This window comes from Crocodylus porosus, unplaced genomic scaffold (genome assembly GCF_001723895.1).
Source record: "Crocodylus porosus isolate Cpor-Errol unplaced genomic scaffold, CroPor_comp1, whole genome shotgun sequence".
Classification (NCBI taxonomy): Eukaryota; Metazoa; Chordata; order Crocodylia; family Crocodylidae; genus Crocodylus; species Crocodylus porosus.
Window position 1 is genome coordinate 88,797,812 of NW_017728943.1, and position 14,862 is coordinate 88,812,673.

Genomic DNA, 14,862 nt, shown 5'->3' on the forward strand with positions numbered 1-14,862 from the left:
TGTATGTGCAAATTCACTCTTATGCAATGACACTTTTTATATCGAAAATTCGTTATATGCAAGGTAAGTTCACTTTTATGCAGGGGCAGGCAATTATTTTGGGCAGTGAGCTGCTTACTGAGTTTTGGCAAGCCATTGAGGGCTGCATGATAGGCAGCCGGGGAAGATAAATATTAATTTTCTAAAGTTTTTAGGGGCCCCGCAGGCTGGATAGAATGGCCTGGCTGGGTGCATCCAGCCCCCAGGCCACATTTTGCCCACCTCTGCTCCTATGTGATTGGCATGGTGGAAGCCCGCAGTCAGCTGCTTTGTGCATTGTGGGAGTGACGCACCAAAATATAGTCTCCTGTGTGGGTCTATACACCTTGCTCTTTGTCTGTGACGTGTTTTTGTAATTGCCATCCCCATTACAGTAACATTTATCACTGCCCCGTGCTTGTGTATACTGTCTGCTGTTGGTGAGTACCAAAATTGTTTTGTAAAAAGTGGTAGAAATGGATCTGGGGGTTAGTACAATCAATGTTTTGGAATGTATCTCTATTTGTTACATTACAAAGGGAACCCACTTTACGCCAATTCAAGTTATGTGTCGTTTTCCAGGAATGCATGTACAGCATAAAGCGAGGAAAACCTGTAGCTATGATGGTCAGTTACAGTGTACCAGCTGTGGTGAGATGTTTATTCATAAGAAACATCATCCCAGAGCAGGGAAGATACTACTTCATTTATACCTCAGAGGTTTCTCACATATATACTTTACTGACAAACCAGTGTTTTAGAAGTGGATTGTTTGACTTTATAGCCGATCAGTTTAGAAATATTCTCTTCTTTAACGTGCAAAGGTACGAATGGTGTAGTTGGTGGAGTGCAGACAGAAGTACCCAGAAAAATTGTATGTAGTCTTTTAAATGGAGAGGACTTCAGCATGGCATTTTTTTGATAAGGAATAGCACGATCAGGCTCCTTAATAACTTAAAAAAGGAACAAACCAGCACATAGATGAACTATGAAAAGGGAAATAAATAGAAACTGTGAACCTTGGTGATAAGAACAGAAATATAACACAAACAACCTTGGAGATGTTAGCAACAAACATACTGTGTTACTAGAAAGAAAATGAAAAATCCTAGGACAGTGGTTTTCTACCTGTGGTCCGTAGACTCCTGGGGCTCTGCAGAATATGTATAAAGGGTCCACGAAAGATGACTGTGATCAATCAAAAGTATGTGGTCTGCACCTCCCAGTTGAAATTTCCAGAGGGGTCCACATCTCCGTTCAAACTGTTTTGGGGTCTGGAAATGAAAAAAGGTTGAAAACCACTGCATTAGGACATTTTGGAGAGGATAATCTAACATGGTTAGGGGGCTGGATGATTTAATTTATCATGGAAGCTTAAAAGGATCTTGGTTAAGCAATGATTGTAGTGAGAAAAGTCTGCATGCATCTAACAAAGTGAAACTTTATATGTATTAAAGATTTTCAGAGCGCCTGTCACCATAATACTTGTATGTGTGTGGAAAGAGAAAAACTGTTTAGGATAGTAAATAAGTGGTATTGTTGAAGTTATTGGCATGCTTTTAAGAAAGGGAGTATTTAGACTCTGAATATCAGTAAATAGTTGAGAATAGAATAGCCTTCCAAGGAGCATATTGGCCCATGAAACAAAACATTGGAAAATGTACAGTGGGGCATAAGTCCAGCACTGACAGGCAGATAGAATAATTGATCTGAAGAATGTTCTCTAGTTTCTTAGTTCTGTGATTCCACACATCATCTGGTTAATATTAAAGACAATTCTGAGCATTGGGTTGGTTACAAGCACTCTCCAGGGGACATCTTCCAAGACCTCACAAAATCAGATCAAACCTGAATAAGGGAGGAACAAGCTGTTTCCTCTGGGCTCTGTGCCAGCATGCAGGTGAATCTCCTTCTCTGTATCATCAGTCATATCTGCTGATTTTGACAGAAATAAGATTTTCTGCATTTCACTCCTGTTTCCCAGCTGTGCTGGTCTCTGCAGAGAGGTGAGTGAACTGAATTCTGTTCCTTTGATGCATCATCAGCAGAATTGATTACCAAGTACCAATGAGCTACATCTGCTTAAGCCCACTGCGGCAAAGGAGTGGAATAGATGTCACTGAGGGCATCATCTGAACATGGTGAAAGTGAGGGCTTAAATTTGGTCTGCACCACTTTCATTATTCTTTATGTTGTGATAGTCAATCAGAATTCTTTCCATCTGAGTGTTGGCTGAGTTTGCAGTGCCTTTCAGTGGTGGGGGGTGATTTATTATTTTACTTGTAGATTGATTGTAAAAACACCATAGGACCTGATTTTTTTTTAACCGAGTCACTTTATGAAATAGAACTGGGATGAAATGAAGGTGTGAGGGGAAAAGCAGATCTTTCTCTGTTGCTGAAAGCAAATTTTAAAATGGCTTGGCCGGATGGCAGGTATCCTGGAAACTCTTCTTCCTTTTTAAGTCTTTAACTTCCGAGGAGAGCTGCACCTTTTTTAGTGAAAAGAAAGGTTTCCTGTTTGCTCCTCTTCATAGACTAGTCTCCCATATTCCTTTCCTAGGGAGCTGTTTCTTCTTTGTTTATCACTTTCTAGGTGAGCCTGTAAAAGAGCTGAAGTGCACTAAAGTTTAATTCAGGGGTATAGGTTGTAGCAGTGCTGGTCTAAAGACATAAGCAGGCAAGATTTTTTGGGTAAATCTGATTCACAGCTTCACAGAAGTTTAGGCTGGAAGGGACCTCGTGAGATCATTGGGCCCAGTCTGGATATCTTTTATTAGACCAACTCAAATAGTTGGAAAAATTCTTCTTTGCAAGCTTTCTGGTACGAGCGCCCTTCATCAGGCTGAGGAAGCGCCTGCAGTTGGTCTATGCTCTTCCTGAATAAAATAGTTTATTCCATCCAGGAAGAGCACAGACCAACTGCAGACCCTCCTCAGCCTGACGACAGGTATTTGTACCCAAAAGCTTGCAAAGAAGAATTTTTCTAATGATTTGAGTTGGTCTAATAAATTATAACAGATTTACCCAAAGAACCTTGCCCGTCTCAAGTTTAATTGTTTAATATCTGGAGACAGGAAAGAAAAGGAGGTAAAAGGTGTCACAGGAGCACCTATGTAAACAGAATCTTGCCTTATGATCACCAGTGTGGAGAGAGAAGAGAAGATTAAAATTTAAGAAGGTGATGGTAGGTGATGTGAAGTGTAGACAAGACTGAAACGGGATCACAGAGTCCAAAGGCTTTATGTTGTGCTGAAAATCAAAGCGGTGGTTATGTCCTGGTTGTCATGAATAGCAGGAATTACGTTTCTTAGAGGAACAATTTTTTCTTTCAAAGAATGGCTGTTTCAGAGGTCAGAGAAATAAAATCGTTGGATGTGAAAATACAGCAAAGCAAAAAAGACCTTTTTAATAAGAAAAAGAGGAAGAATTTCTGGCATTTTGTTTCGTATTTGTTTCATTCTATTCCACTAGCTTATTCAATAGATGAGCCTATATGGCTGCCAGATGTAGCTTTCATATATGTCTGTGCTAGCTACGAAGTGATGACCTTTAGAATTAAAAAAAAGAGTCCTCCTTTTCTTAGGTATTTGGCTTTCATTTTTGAGGTAATCCCAAGGTAGCAAATGTGTTGTGTGGGCTGAAATTAACCTGTTTAATCCTTGAAAAAACTGCTGAAGGCATGTTAGTGTGTTAATTCCCATCTACATGCAAGAGCCACTAGCAAAAAGCTGGGCTTGATTTGGGAGGAAAAGGTCCCAAGATAGCTTTAGAATGGTGTACAGATTTTGAAGACTATTTTAAATGGTCTGAAAGCCAGATGCTGTTGTGGTTCTTGATAACAATTACCTGTGGTGTTGCTGTGAGTTGTAAGTGCAGAATTTGGTTCTTAATGTCATTCTTACTTATTTGCAATATTAGCACCTTTGTTTCATTGAATTGTATATTAGCATATATATACACGATAGATTTAAAAAAAAAATTTCTGTAGCCATATTTCTAGTAAAAAAGCTTAATATTTTGAGATCCTGAGAATATACCCACCGCTTCATTTGAAGTTAAAGTGAGCAGTGGGTATCCAGTGCCTTTGAGGGCTTGGATCCTTCAGTTTTCTTCTAATCGGAGAATTATAGAAAATTAGGGTTGGAAGGGACCTCACGGGCACATCTAGACAAATGCCTACATGCCTTTCGCAGTGTCCAAACTTCTCTGAGATGCTGCAAGACGCATGCTGGGAACAAAAAATTGTACATACTGCAAATATGATACCTGGAGATCCAGCATATCAAAAAATATCCTGGCAGGGAAAAAGCAGGACAGGGCATGGTCCCTGACTGTGCCCCGAGGCAACTGGAGCTTGGGTTGCCTGACTGTGCCTGGAGACAACTGGAGCAGTGTCTCTATGGCTGGCCCTTGCCCTGGCGCTGAAGCATGCTGCCTACCCATGTAGGGCAAGCAGTGGTGCAAGCTGCAGGGACCTGGACCTGGGCTCCATGCCAAGTAAATAGGAGGTGGGGAGAGACCTGGAGGTGGGGGGAGGGGACCACTGGGGGGGCCCCCAGCTGGCTCCAGCCCCAGCTCCTTCCCCCAGCTCCCTGATCGTTCCCCCAGTTGTTCCCCCAACTCACTCTCCTTCCTCCAGCCCCCCTGCACAACTTACACTCACCGGCTGCAGCAGTTGGGGCCACTTGGGCCCACATGGGACAGCTCCCCTGCACAGAGGGGGGCAGCGGGCCTTGGCCCTGGCTGCTTGGTACCTGCACAGCCATTGCTGCATCATGTGGGTGCAGCCAAGTATGGCAGGGTGCCACATTGTACTGCATGCTCTCTGGCAGCTCAGGGCTACTTGGCGTGAGCTGTGCCAAGCCCCAGGTGACAGCCGCAGCACCCTTGAGCTGCCTGATGGCATGTGGCACCCTACCGGGTGGCCAGGGCTAAGCACCACTACCTCACGCCATGAGACCCTGATCGCTGCTGCCGGTAAGCTGTGGGTGGTGTGGAAGGCTGCAGCCTGGTATGGGAGCTATTGGGGAGGCAGGAGCTGAGTGGGGGAGCGATCAGGAGGCTGGAGCTGAGTGGTGGATCCCTGAATGGTCTCCAGCCTCCCAGATCACTCCCTTACTTGTCTCCAGCCCCCTGCTCACTCCCCTGCTTGTCTCCAGCCTCCCCACAAATCCCCATTTTGTCCCCCCCACCCTAAAGGACGTCTCTGCTGAAGAGTTCCCTGCTAAGCAAAGCTGTCTTCCTGCACATTGGAGTGGTTTGTTCTTGTTCCCTTAGTAAGGTTTCTTTAAAGTACAGCCAGCTCTCCTGAACTTCTTTCCCCCTTGGACTGGCCTCCCAAGGGATCCTGCCCAGCAATTTGCTGAGCAAGTTGAAGTCTGCTTTTCTGAAGTCCAGGGTCTGTACTCTGCTGCTTTCCTTCCTTTCCTCAGGATCCTGAACTCAACTATCTCGTAGTCACTGCTGCCCAGGTTGGCATCCACTTCTACCTTCCCCACCAGTTCTTCCTTGTTTGCACATCTGGTGAAGAAGAGCACAGTTTCTTGTTGCCCTGTCCAACACTTGTACTAGGAAGTTGTCCCCACCACTCTCCCAAATTTCTTGGATTGCCTGTGCACTGTTGCATTGTCCTCCCAACGGATGTCAGGGTGATTGAAGTCTCCTGTCAGAAAAAGGGCACGTGATTAGGAAACTTCTACTAGCTGTTTGAAGAAAACCTTATCTTCATCCTCCTTGTTTGGATGTCTATAACAGCACCCACCATGACATCACCCTTGTTGCTCTCCTCTCTGATCCTAACTCAAGGACTTCCAATGTATCCCGTTTTGTACTGTACTTCTGAACAATCATAGAGCTCCACCTGCCATCAAATCTAGTTTAAAGCCCTCCTCAACTGGTTAGCAAGTCTGTCAGTGAAGATTGTTTTCCCTGTCTTTTTGTCAGGTGGATCCCATCTCTTCATAGTAATCCTTCTTTTTGGAACATTATCCCATGATTGAAGATTCCAAAGCCCTGCTGGCAACACCATCTGCACAGCCATGCATTGATCTTCAGGATGCTTTTGTGTTGACCCTGGATTTAGTTGAGACTAATTAAGTGCCCAATCAGCGGTTGTTATCTAGTTCAGGTCAATGAGGGCTGGTTTTTGACCCCAGGCCAGTTAACAAGTTAATCAGAGCGTATCTGATCACCACCTAGTTAACCCGGCAGCTAGTGAGCTATGATTTATTGTAAAATCACAAGTAACAGGTAAGTATAACGGTTCAAAATACACTCACACTATAAATACTGATAGCAAATTCTATTATACATAATCCTATTCTTGTCTAAGTAATAACTCTTATCTGATCTAACAACTTTTATTCACAGAATAATCCACAGAGTCAGGCAAAAGGGATGGGAAGTTTATTAAAGGGGAAGAGGTTTATTGTACTCTGGCCACTGATCACTGACTCTGGTCTCTGTCCTCTCTGTCCTCAAGCCACTGCTGGCTAGTGGCTTACCCCCCACTCTCCTTATGGAAAGGGGTGACCCACAGACAAAGGAAAGAGAATGGAGAAGGTGGGATGGGGTGATACTTACTAAGGGAGGCAGAGGGATGCTATCTTATGTGCAGAGCACATCCGCTGGGACAGAAGGCTGGAGAGCCAGCCCTTTCTACCTCAGTGAAGACTGCAATAGATGGAGAAACTGAAGGGCTGGAGCCTCACAGGGCACTGGGGTCTGAATCGGTATGCCTCCACAACACACTGACAACTCTGCTTCATAGTCTCTCTTTCATGAATCCTTACACTCCCTGAAACACCACCTCACTCTGTCAACTCACACACCCTCACAGCCACAGACAGTCCAGTTACACCCAAACACACACCAGACAGCTCCAGTCACACACCAAGCTGTCAATCACGGGGGCTTATATAGGTGTTCTGCACCCTGCACCTAACTCCACTGCGCATGGCTCTCTGATATGCACACGGCAGTTTTCCTCTAAACCTTTTCAGGTGACACATTTGGTACCAGTAGGGTTGGGTAGAGTTCACAGTTTGACCCAATTAACACCCAGCTTCATGACTCCAGGCCTGAATTTTCTTCTTAACATCTGCTTCTGCCTGGGCCCTTCCCCTTGACCAGAAGAAAAGAATGAATTCACTTCTAATAATGAAGAAAAAAATTCTCCTTTTGTTTTCTTGATATGTTAGGATAGGAGTAAATATTGAATTAAAAATGAGACTCAGAAGTAAATATATATGTATTTTAAACATTTCAGGGCCACTTCACCAGATAACTGTGCTGGTGTTCCTTTTCCATACCATCTTCCTTTACTGTACCCCCCCCTCCAGTGTGCAAAATACTATGCAGTCCAAATGTAGCCAGTCCAAAACTGCAGGTAGAACAGGATTGGCTCTTGAGGGTGTTTGTAATATACTCGGAGACCAAATATGAAAATTACCTGTAGCTGGATACAGCAAAGCCAGTTCCATGAATTCAAAAATCAGAAGTCAAGCCTAAAATATGTTGAGGTTAAAAAGGAAGAGGTCTTTATTGGTTTTTGTTGGGGGGAGAGGGGGATTTGTTTTTTGAGATGCAGGGTATGCTTGGATCACTTTTTTTTCAAAATTCTTAGGAAGCCTGAGGGCTAGAAGTAGGAGCTTGGCCTTTAAGAAAAATGCCAAATATCAAGAGATCCTCAATAAGGCCAAAGGCAGGTGTTAATTTAATGGAACAATGTGATCTGATCCCTGGTCTGTGATTTCTGGGATTGGGGTAAAATTTTTTTAATTCCAATCATGCAACTGCTGGTGCAGGGAGTCAGCATCAGAGACTGGCCACCCATACTGCATTTCCCATAGTGCTCTTTCAGTTTGCCTATCAGTTCCCCTGGAGGACTGGTTCCTTTACGACACTCGATACAACTGCTTCTAGCTGGTAAATCCATTGTGGTGGAAGGTGGGGGTGGATCGAAAGGGTGTGGGGGGTAGATCAGTGCTCTCTGTGATGGAGGGACTGGGGCTGGGGCCGGGTCTGGGCAGGCATGGGACTGAGTTTTGGCTCATTGGATGGAGGCATGGGAAGGGAGGGGGCGGTGGCTCCCACCACTGCGCACTGTTCATCTGGTTGTTCATCCAGTGGTTCCTGCTTCTGCCCCTTGTCTGGGCGGGCATGGGGCAGCATGTGCCCCAGATCTGTGTGGGGAAGGCAGGCAGGGATGGGGCTGCACTAGGCAGCATTCTGGATGGGCAGCAGTAGCACTGGGAGCAGGGCCTATGCTGAGGCAGAGCAGGCACAGGATGTGCTGCCTCTGGACAAGCAGTGGCAGGTGCTGTCCCACACCCCCTGGATGAGCCGTGACTTTGTCCTGTGCCCACCCTGCCCCAGCTGGGTGAGCAGCAGGAAAGCATGGAGGGGAGTATGCCCCTGGATCAGGACAGGGTGGGCAGGAGAGCGGGGGTTATGGGGGCTGTAGCCACTTGAAAATTTGCCATAGCCCCTGCCACCTGCCCAGAGCACAGCCCCGGCCCCACCTGCCCAACCCTTTGCAGATCCGGGGCACGTGCCCCTCCCCCCCCCGCCATGCCCTCCCGGACAAGTGGGAACTACCAGATGAGCCACTAGACAAGCAGCGGCAAGAGCTGCTGCTCCTCCCTCCCCATGCCTGCCCAGTCCTGGCTAGGCAGTGCTTCCCCAGCCCCAGTCCCTCCCAAACCTTGGGGGCTTGATCTGCCCCCCCTACACCCCTCCCTTCCACCACAGACTTACCAGCTGGATGCAGCTGTATCAACCGTTGTAAAGTTGAAACCCACGTTGGAATGTCGAAACAGGGTCTCAGTTTATAAATGTTGTAAGTGACATTTGTTGCAACTCGAAGTCATAAGTTGGGGACTGCCTGTACATTTTTTTTTGCAGTTTCTCAATGGATGCTTTGTTTTGAGGCTGCAGATACCCACGGCTAATATACAAATGGATTTTCCTTGTCAACAAAATGTTTGATAATATTCAGATAGTTTTTTCATGTTATATTTTCTCTTTATAACAGAGACAACAGAATTCAATGCCATTTCTTTAGCTTACTGAGCTGTGAATCAGATTATTGATGCATCTGCTTTATTCATAAGCCAGCTAGTTCTAGCAAAAGCAAGAAATTATTTGAATCATAAATGCTAATGGACAGATATTGGTGGCAAATTATTATACTGGTCTTGCTTGCCACAATTGTCCTGTAATGTCTCAGCCCCACTGATATCATCTGGACTCTGTTTAAACCTGTTTGTTAAAAGCGATGGATTTGTAAGTTGTATGCCCATGTGCTAGAACTTTTGAGGCAGAACCAAGTCTTGTTGTGTAGCTCCTTTAGGAAGAACTGACCTAAGAACTAAACTCTTCTTATCGATTCCCAATTAGTAGCTTCTGCTACTTAGAGCTCTGCCTCCCTTTGTGGCCATTAACTGTGGCCATTAAACTATGTAGAGATTAATTGTTGCTGTCAGTTTACATGTGTGTAATCTTTTCATTGCTCCACTATGCACTGGGGGATTTGAATGTATGAAGCCAAAATAGCAGTATATGTTGTCTTGGGGGATGTCGGGAGGGATCGGAGAATATTTAGTAGTATTCATTCCTAGCATATTTGGGGGAAAATAACATCCTCTGGGGGCTTTGGGAGTTCTCCAGAGCTGGCCTCAGCCCACAGATATTCAACCTTTTTCAGTAGCAGGAGCCTTTTTGTCAGCACCTTCCTCCTCATCCAGCATCCATGGGGGAAAAAGCCCTCTACTTCAGGTACTTATGGAGTAAATAATCCATGGATGATAACTGTGGGGGTCCTGGCATTTGTAAGAGGGGCCACAAGTTCCATGCAACTCTTAGTTCCTGAGTCCAATATAACCCTATGGCTAGGGACAGACATTACACATAAACCAGTTTAAATGATCAGAAATGGGTTTAAACCTGTAACACAACAGATGTCCAGTGCACATAAACAAGTTTGAGAATGGCTGAAACTGGTTTGAGGTAAACCTGTAGTATCAGACTTGACTGATTTGGGTTAAACTGGTTTATGGCTTCTAGCCTTAATCACTTCAGGCATGTGCTTGCATTTTTTTCAGTCCAGAGGGGATGTCTATATGGTTACAAACTGATTCAGCCTAGCCAGGTTAGACTAACCTGGAAAGATTGAATCAATTCAGGCTCAGGCTTTTTGAATGTCTGTCCCTAGCCTGTGTGCCTTCAATTAACAGGGTGAAGACTTAATATACTTCACCTGTTCTTGTGCTCATACTTATCTTGTGGTAAATAAAAGCTGAACTGGGGCAGCTTATTTCTGTTAAATCTGGGGATCTTGTGCCTGAACTAGCACTCGCCAGAGAGTAAGAGCTGACAAACAAGTACTGTGGACTATCTGAAGTGGTGTTATGTCTCCAACTTCTGTTAATTGATGGCACAGGAACAGTTTCCCACTGTATGGGATCACACAAGATTGTGTTCCTGGTGTAACAGGGGGGCCTTCTCAGGGCTGTGTTTTGTTTTGTTCTGTTCTTTTTGTGGCCCGCCCACCTATTTCTGGGCTAACCACCTGCCTTCTCACCTGCCATGCCTTGTTGGTAATTAGTTAAATGATGTAATTAAGCAGGAGGCTGCCCATTTTCTGCCCCGATGCCAGGGGGTGCTATCTGCAGCTCCATTCCTTCCTTACACTTCAGTCCAAGCCTTGCAGATGGTATTTGAAAATTCTTCTTTACGTTGGGGTCTAGGCTGCTGTAGGCCTACCCCTTTCTCTAGCTAAGCATGTCAGTAAAAAAAAAAAATCCCACTAATCATCAGGGTTTGACTCCCAGGCTCTAGCTCTCAAAAAAAATCCCTTCACTCAGGCTCTTGCCCCTCTCTGGCGCCAGGGTCAGTGCACCCAAAAATGCTGCGCCCTCTCTGGCGCCAGGGTCCCCACACTGCAGTGGGCCCCAATGAGGCCTCCTCCTTCATCAAAATAGCCTCGCCCAAACCACCAGTTGTTAACATTAAACGAGGGCGGCAACATGCCTGCTTACTTTAGATGATCATGACGATGGCTCTGGGCATGGTGTAGTCTTCCGACAGAGCCTGCAGCCACAGCACTGTAGTCATTGGGAGTCCACCTCCCTGCTGCCCCTCTAGCCTTCTCCAGGATCCTACACATGGCGAATGGACTTCCTCTTCCTGTCACCTGACCAGCTGAGCCTTAACCCCTACTTGACCGGCTGGCCGTGGCTGGAAGGTTCTGGACTTAAAAGGGCCACCCTCTCTTAGTAACTGGGTTAGGGTTCCCTTTTACACCTGGTCATGTCCCACTTAAAATTTGGAAACAGCTTGGTACTTACTCTAGACTAGTCATGTTGTAGTCAGTGGGCACATCTAAACTGCCTAATTAGCTCTGCAGTAAAGTCTCAGCATCTACATGTGCAGCCCTGTTAGGTTGCAGTAAACTGATAAACATCACCATAGGTTAGTACTTGTAAACACAAGTACTGTCCTACAGCAGTGTTAAATAATACCAGTGCAGGATAACACTTGTGTTTACATATATTAGCCTATGGTGATGTTTCTTAGTGAGCCACAAATAGTGCACCACAAAGCATGTGTAGATGCTGATGGGGTTGGCTGGGGCACGAGGGTGCTTCAGTGCAGGGGTTGCCTGCCAGCTGTCCCCACACTGGAGTGCCCTTGTGGCCCAGCCAGCCCCTCCACAGCATGTTGAGCCTCCAGGGCCCCCTGCCAGCCAGGGCTGCTTTGACTTGGCTCAATGTGCTATGGTCCTGGGCGCATGTGTAAATGCGGTGCCTGGGAGCAATAAACTCTGGCATGAACTGCATCAGAGTCTATTCATTCGCATTTAATAGCATGTGTAGATGTGCCCACTGAGACACTGCGTGATGATAGAAACTGCCAATAATTCTTGGCTCCTTGTAAGTTGGCGCAGAACTCTCATTCATGCATCAGACAAAAACACTTAACCATGCCGTGCCAGTAGCAACACAACTTTTTGCAAAAGAAAAACGTTTACTTCCAACAGCTGAAACTTTAAACTGTGCTGGCATTTTGGAGATTTCAATCTTTCTCATCACCTTGTTATATGAAATTAGGATCTGGTCCTGGATACATGTTGCAAAATTAACTGACTCTCCACTACTACTACAAATATTATTTGTTTGAGTTAGTAGTTGCAATTTTTAATATGATGTCTTTCTAATACATTTCAAGGCAGATCTAATGGGATTTTTTAATGTTAATTTTAGCATAGGTTTGTGCAGTACACTATCCTGACTGATATTTGTCCATACTGCTGTTTTGTATTACATCCCAATGTTCTGGCTTAGAATTGATGAGCAAATATTTGCTAACCATTCCCTCAGCATGAGGCAACTGGGTTAGGCCAGGCCTACTCAGTCTCCACCCACCCCTCCCCCAACCCTTCCCTTTCATGACCATAAGGTGACCTGTAAACAGAATGAAGAGTTGTTAATGAACATGTTTATGCACCTTTAGTGTAGTCAAGGAGTCATTTGAAAAAAGGAGACAAATAAGGCATTGGTTGGAGCCTACTAAGACTTCTTGTCTCTTAACTTCTTTTTGCCTTGGAGCTACAGAGATGGCTATCTTTAACACAACATATGCTTTTTACCACCAGACTTTGTGTAGAGCGCAGCTAGACAGCTGCAGGTATGCATTGTAGTTTTCCCTTGTTAGGAGCCTGTCAGGTGGAAAGTTGTTTTGATAGTTCTTTCTTTTCTTTAATTCACACTTATTTAAACTTCTCTGTATGCCACAGATAATGTTATTTTAAATTTTAGGGTGTGCCATACTTAAAGGCCAGATATGTCACAAATAGTATGTGTTTGCCATCCTGTCTTTAACAGATGGCATGTATATTTTTACTTGTGGTACCAGTTTAGCTGAGAATTGCAATTTATTTCAGCATAACTGTCTGATTGGGGGAGGCTTTGATTTAAGTGGAAAATGAGGTTGAGGATGCTGTCACCGTACACACTGTTGCTTTGTTCACCATTTAAGAAGACTGAGGGGTGACTATTTTTAGTAGGTATTGTGGTAAAGGAGTATAAACATTGGAATGGGGTTACTCATCTCAGTAGGTGCCATAAGTAGCAAAAAGGATTATTTCTGACTCTCTCTTCCCACACTCCTAATGAGTACATTTTCAAAGCAGGCCAAAGGATTCAGCTATACCTCCCATTAACATTACTGCAATATATGGTTTAAATTATTACGTATTACTTTGAAACATAACTTTTATAAGAATGATTGATTTAGTTGGAAGGTAATAACAAACATTCTTGTTACAGCTTATTAATATACAGTAAAGTTATTTTACCTTCGCACCCTCTTTATGTCTGTGTTTCTTATTTAAACTTAAATAGCTCAAAGGTAAACCAGGTCTGACTTCATTGTGGTTACAAACTTGGATTTTCCTGTGCCTAATTTTCTGCTGTTCTTCTTAAATTTTTTTATTCCAGACTCTGTAAGTTTTATTGTAGTATTAACTGTTTTGTCAGGGATCTGCCAGGGAAGAACTAATATATATATATATATACACATTGATCATGATAACAGTTTAGTGTGAGTACCTCTTTGAACTTTTGTTCAAATCTTTCCTGGTGTAACTTTACTGATGTTAGTGAACTTATAAAAAGGAGGAAATTGGCCCTAGTGTTTTCTTTCACGCAGTGGAAAACAACCATATAAAAATGACAGAAATAAAGTCCACAATGGATGGATAATGTGGATCATGTCGTCTGTGGTATCTGAGTGGCTTTCAGTCTTGTTCATATTTTTATCTCCACAAAGCTCCTAATTTCACCATTTTCAGGAAAGAAGCTGAGGCACATTGAGACAGCAAGACTTGTCCAAAGTCATACAGGCTAGGGACAGACGATCTAAAAGCCTGAGCCTGAATTGCTTCAATCTTTGCAGGTTAGTCTAACGTGGCTATGCTAAATCACTTTGTAACTCCACAGACATCCCCTCTGGACTGAAAAAAAATGCCCATACATGCCTGCAATGGCTTAGAGTAGAAATGGGGGGAGGGGGGGAGGGCTAGAGCAGCTCTCCCTTCCCTTCTACAGTGCTGAGATGTGGGGGGCATGGCCAGGACCCAGCAGGACACTGTGATTAGGGAGCCCCCCCCTCCAATAACAGAGCATTTATCAGCTCTGTTATCAGCATTTAGCACCCCATCAGAAAATGAAGCCTCGCTCATTAGTTCGAGCTCTTGTTAAACAGCTTTTTTCCAAGGAAGCAATGCAGGGACATTACCAGCTGACCTGTTGATTAGCTCCAAAAGCCATAAATGGACACTGTCCTATCTGCCTTACACAGCATTAGCTAGTATACCACACGCTGTCTATGGTCCATGGTGTGGGAGAGGGAGGAAGGGATCTTTGTTTAATCAGCGAGTGGTGATGGGGATGGAAGGGGGAGTGCTGCTTTCCAAAGGCAATCTGCATGTGAATCCCTCTGAAACCTTGCTTCTCAGTTGAGGTAGGTTGGGAATGCTAAGGGGAAGGACATAAAATACTTCTGCCTGGTCTGTGGGCAAATGAAGAGCCTTTGAGAGAAGGGGTAGGGGTGAAGTAAGGTTGCCAACCCTCCAGGATTGCCCTAGAGTCCCCAGGAATTAGATATAAATCTACAGGAGACCGCTGAGAGTCTCCTGGGAGATGAATGATAGGGTATTCATTAAAATAAATATTAGAAGTTGAATACAATTTATACAGTGGTCCAGTGGGTTTTTTAAATGTATATAGTAATGTAGAAATAGACATAGACCTCATCAGGGCTGGAAGGGACCTCGGGAGAT

At 44.5% G+C, this 14,862-nt stretch overlaps 1 protein-coding gene across 1 annotated transcript in view; it reads left to right on the top strand.

Annotated features, from left to right (window-relative positions):
* SMYD3 (SET and MYND domain containing 3) overlaps positions 1 to 14,862 on the top strand; it is a 731,370-nt gene that overhangs the window by 81,860 nt on the left and 634,648 nt on the right. The gene's annotated exons all lie outside the window — the stretch shown is intronic.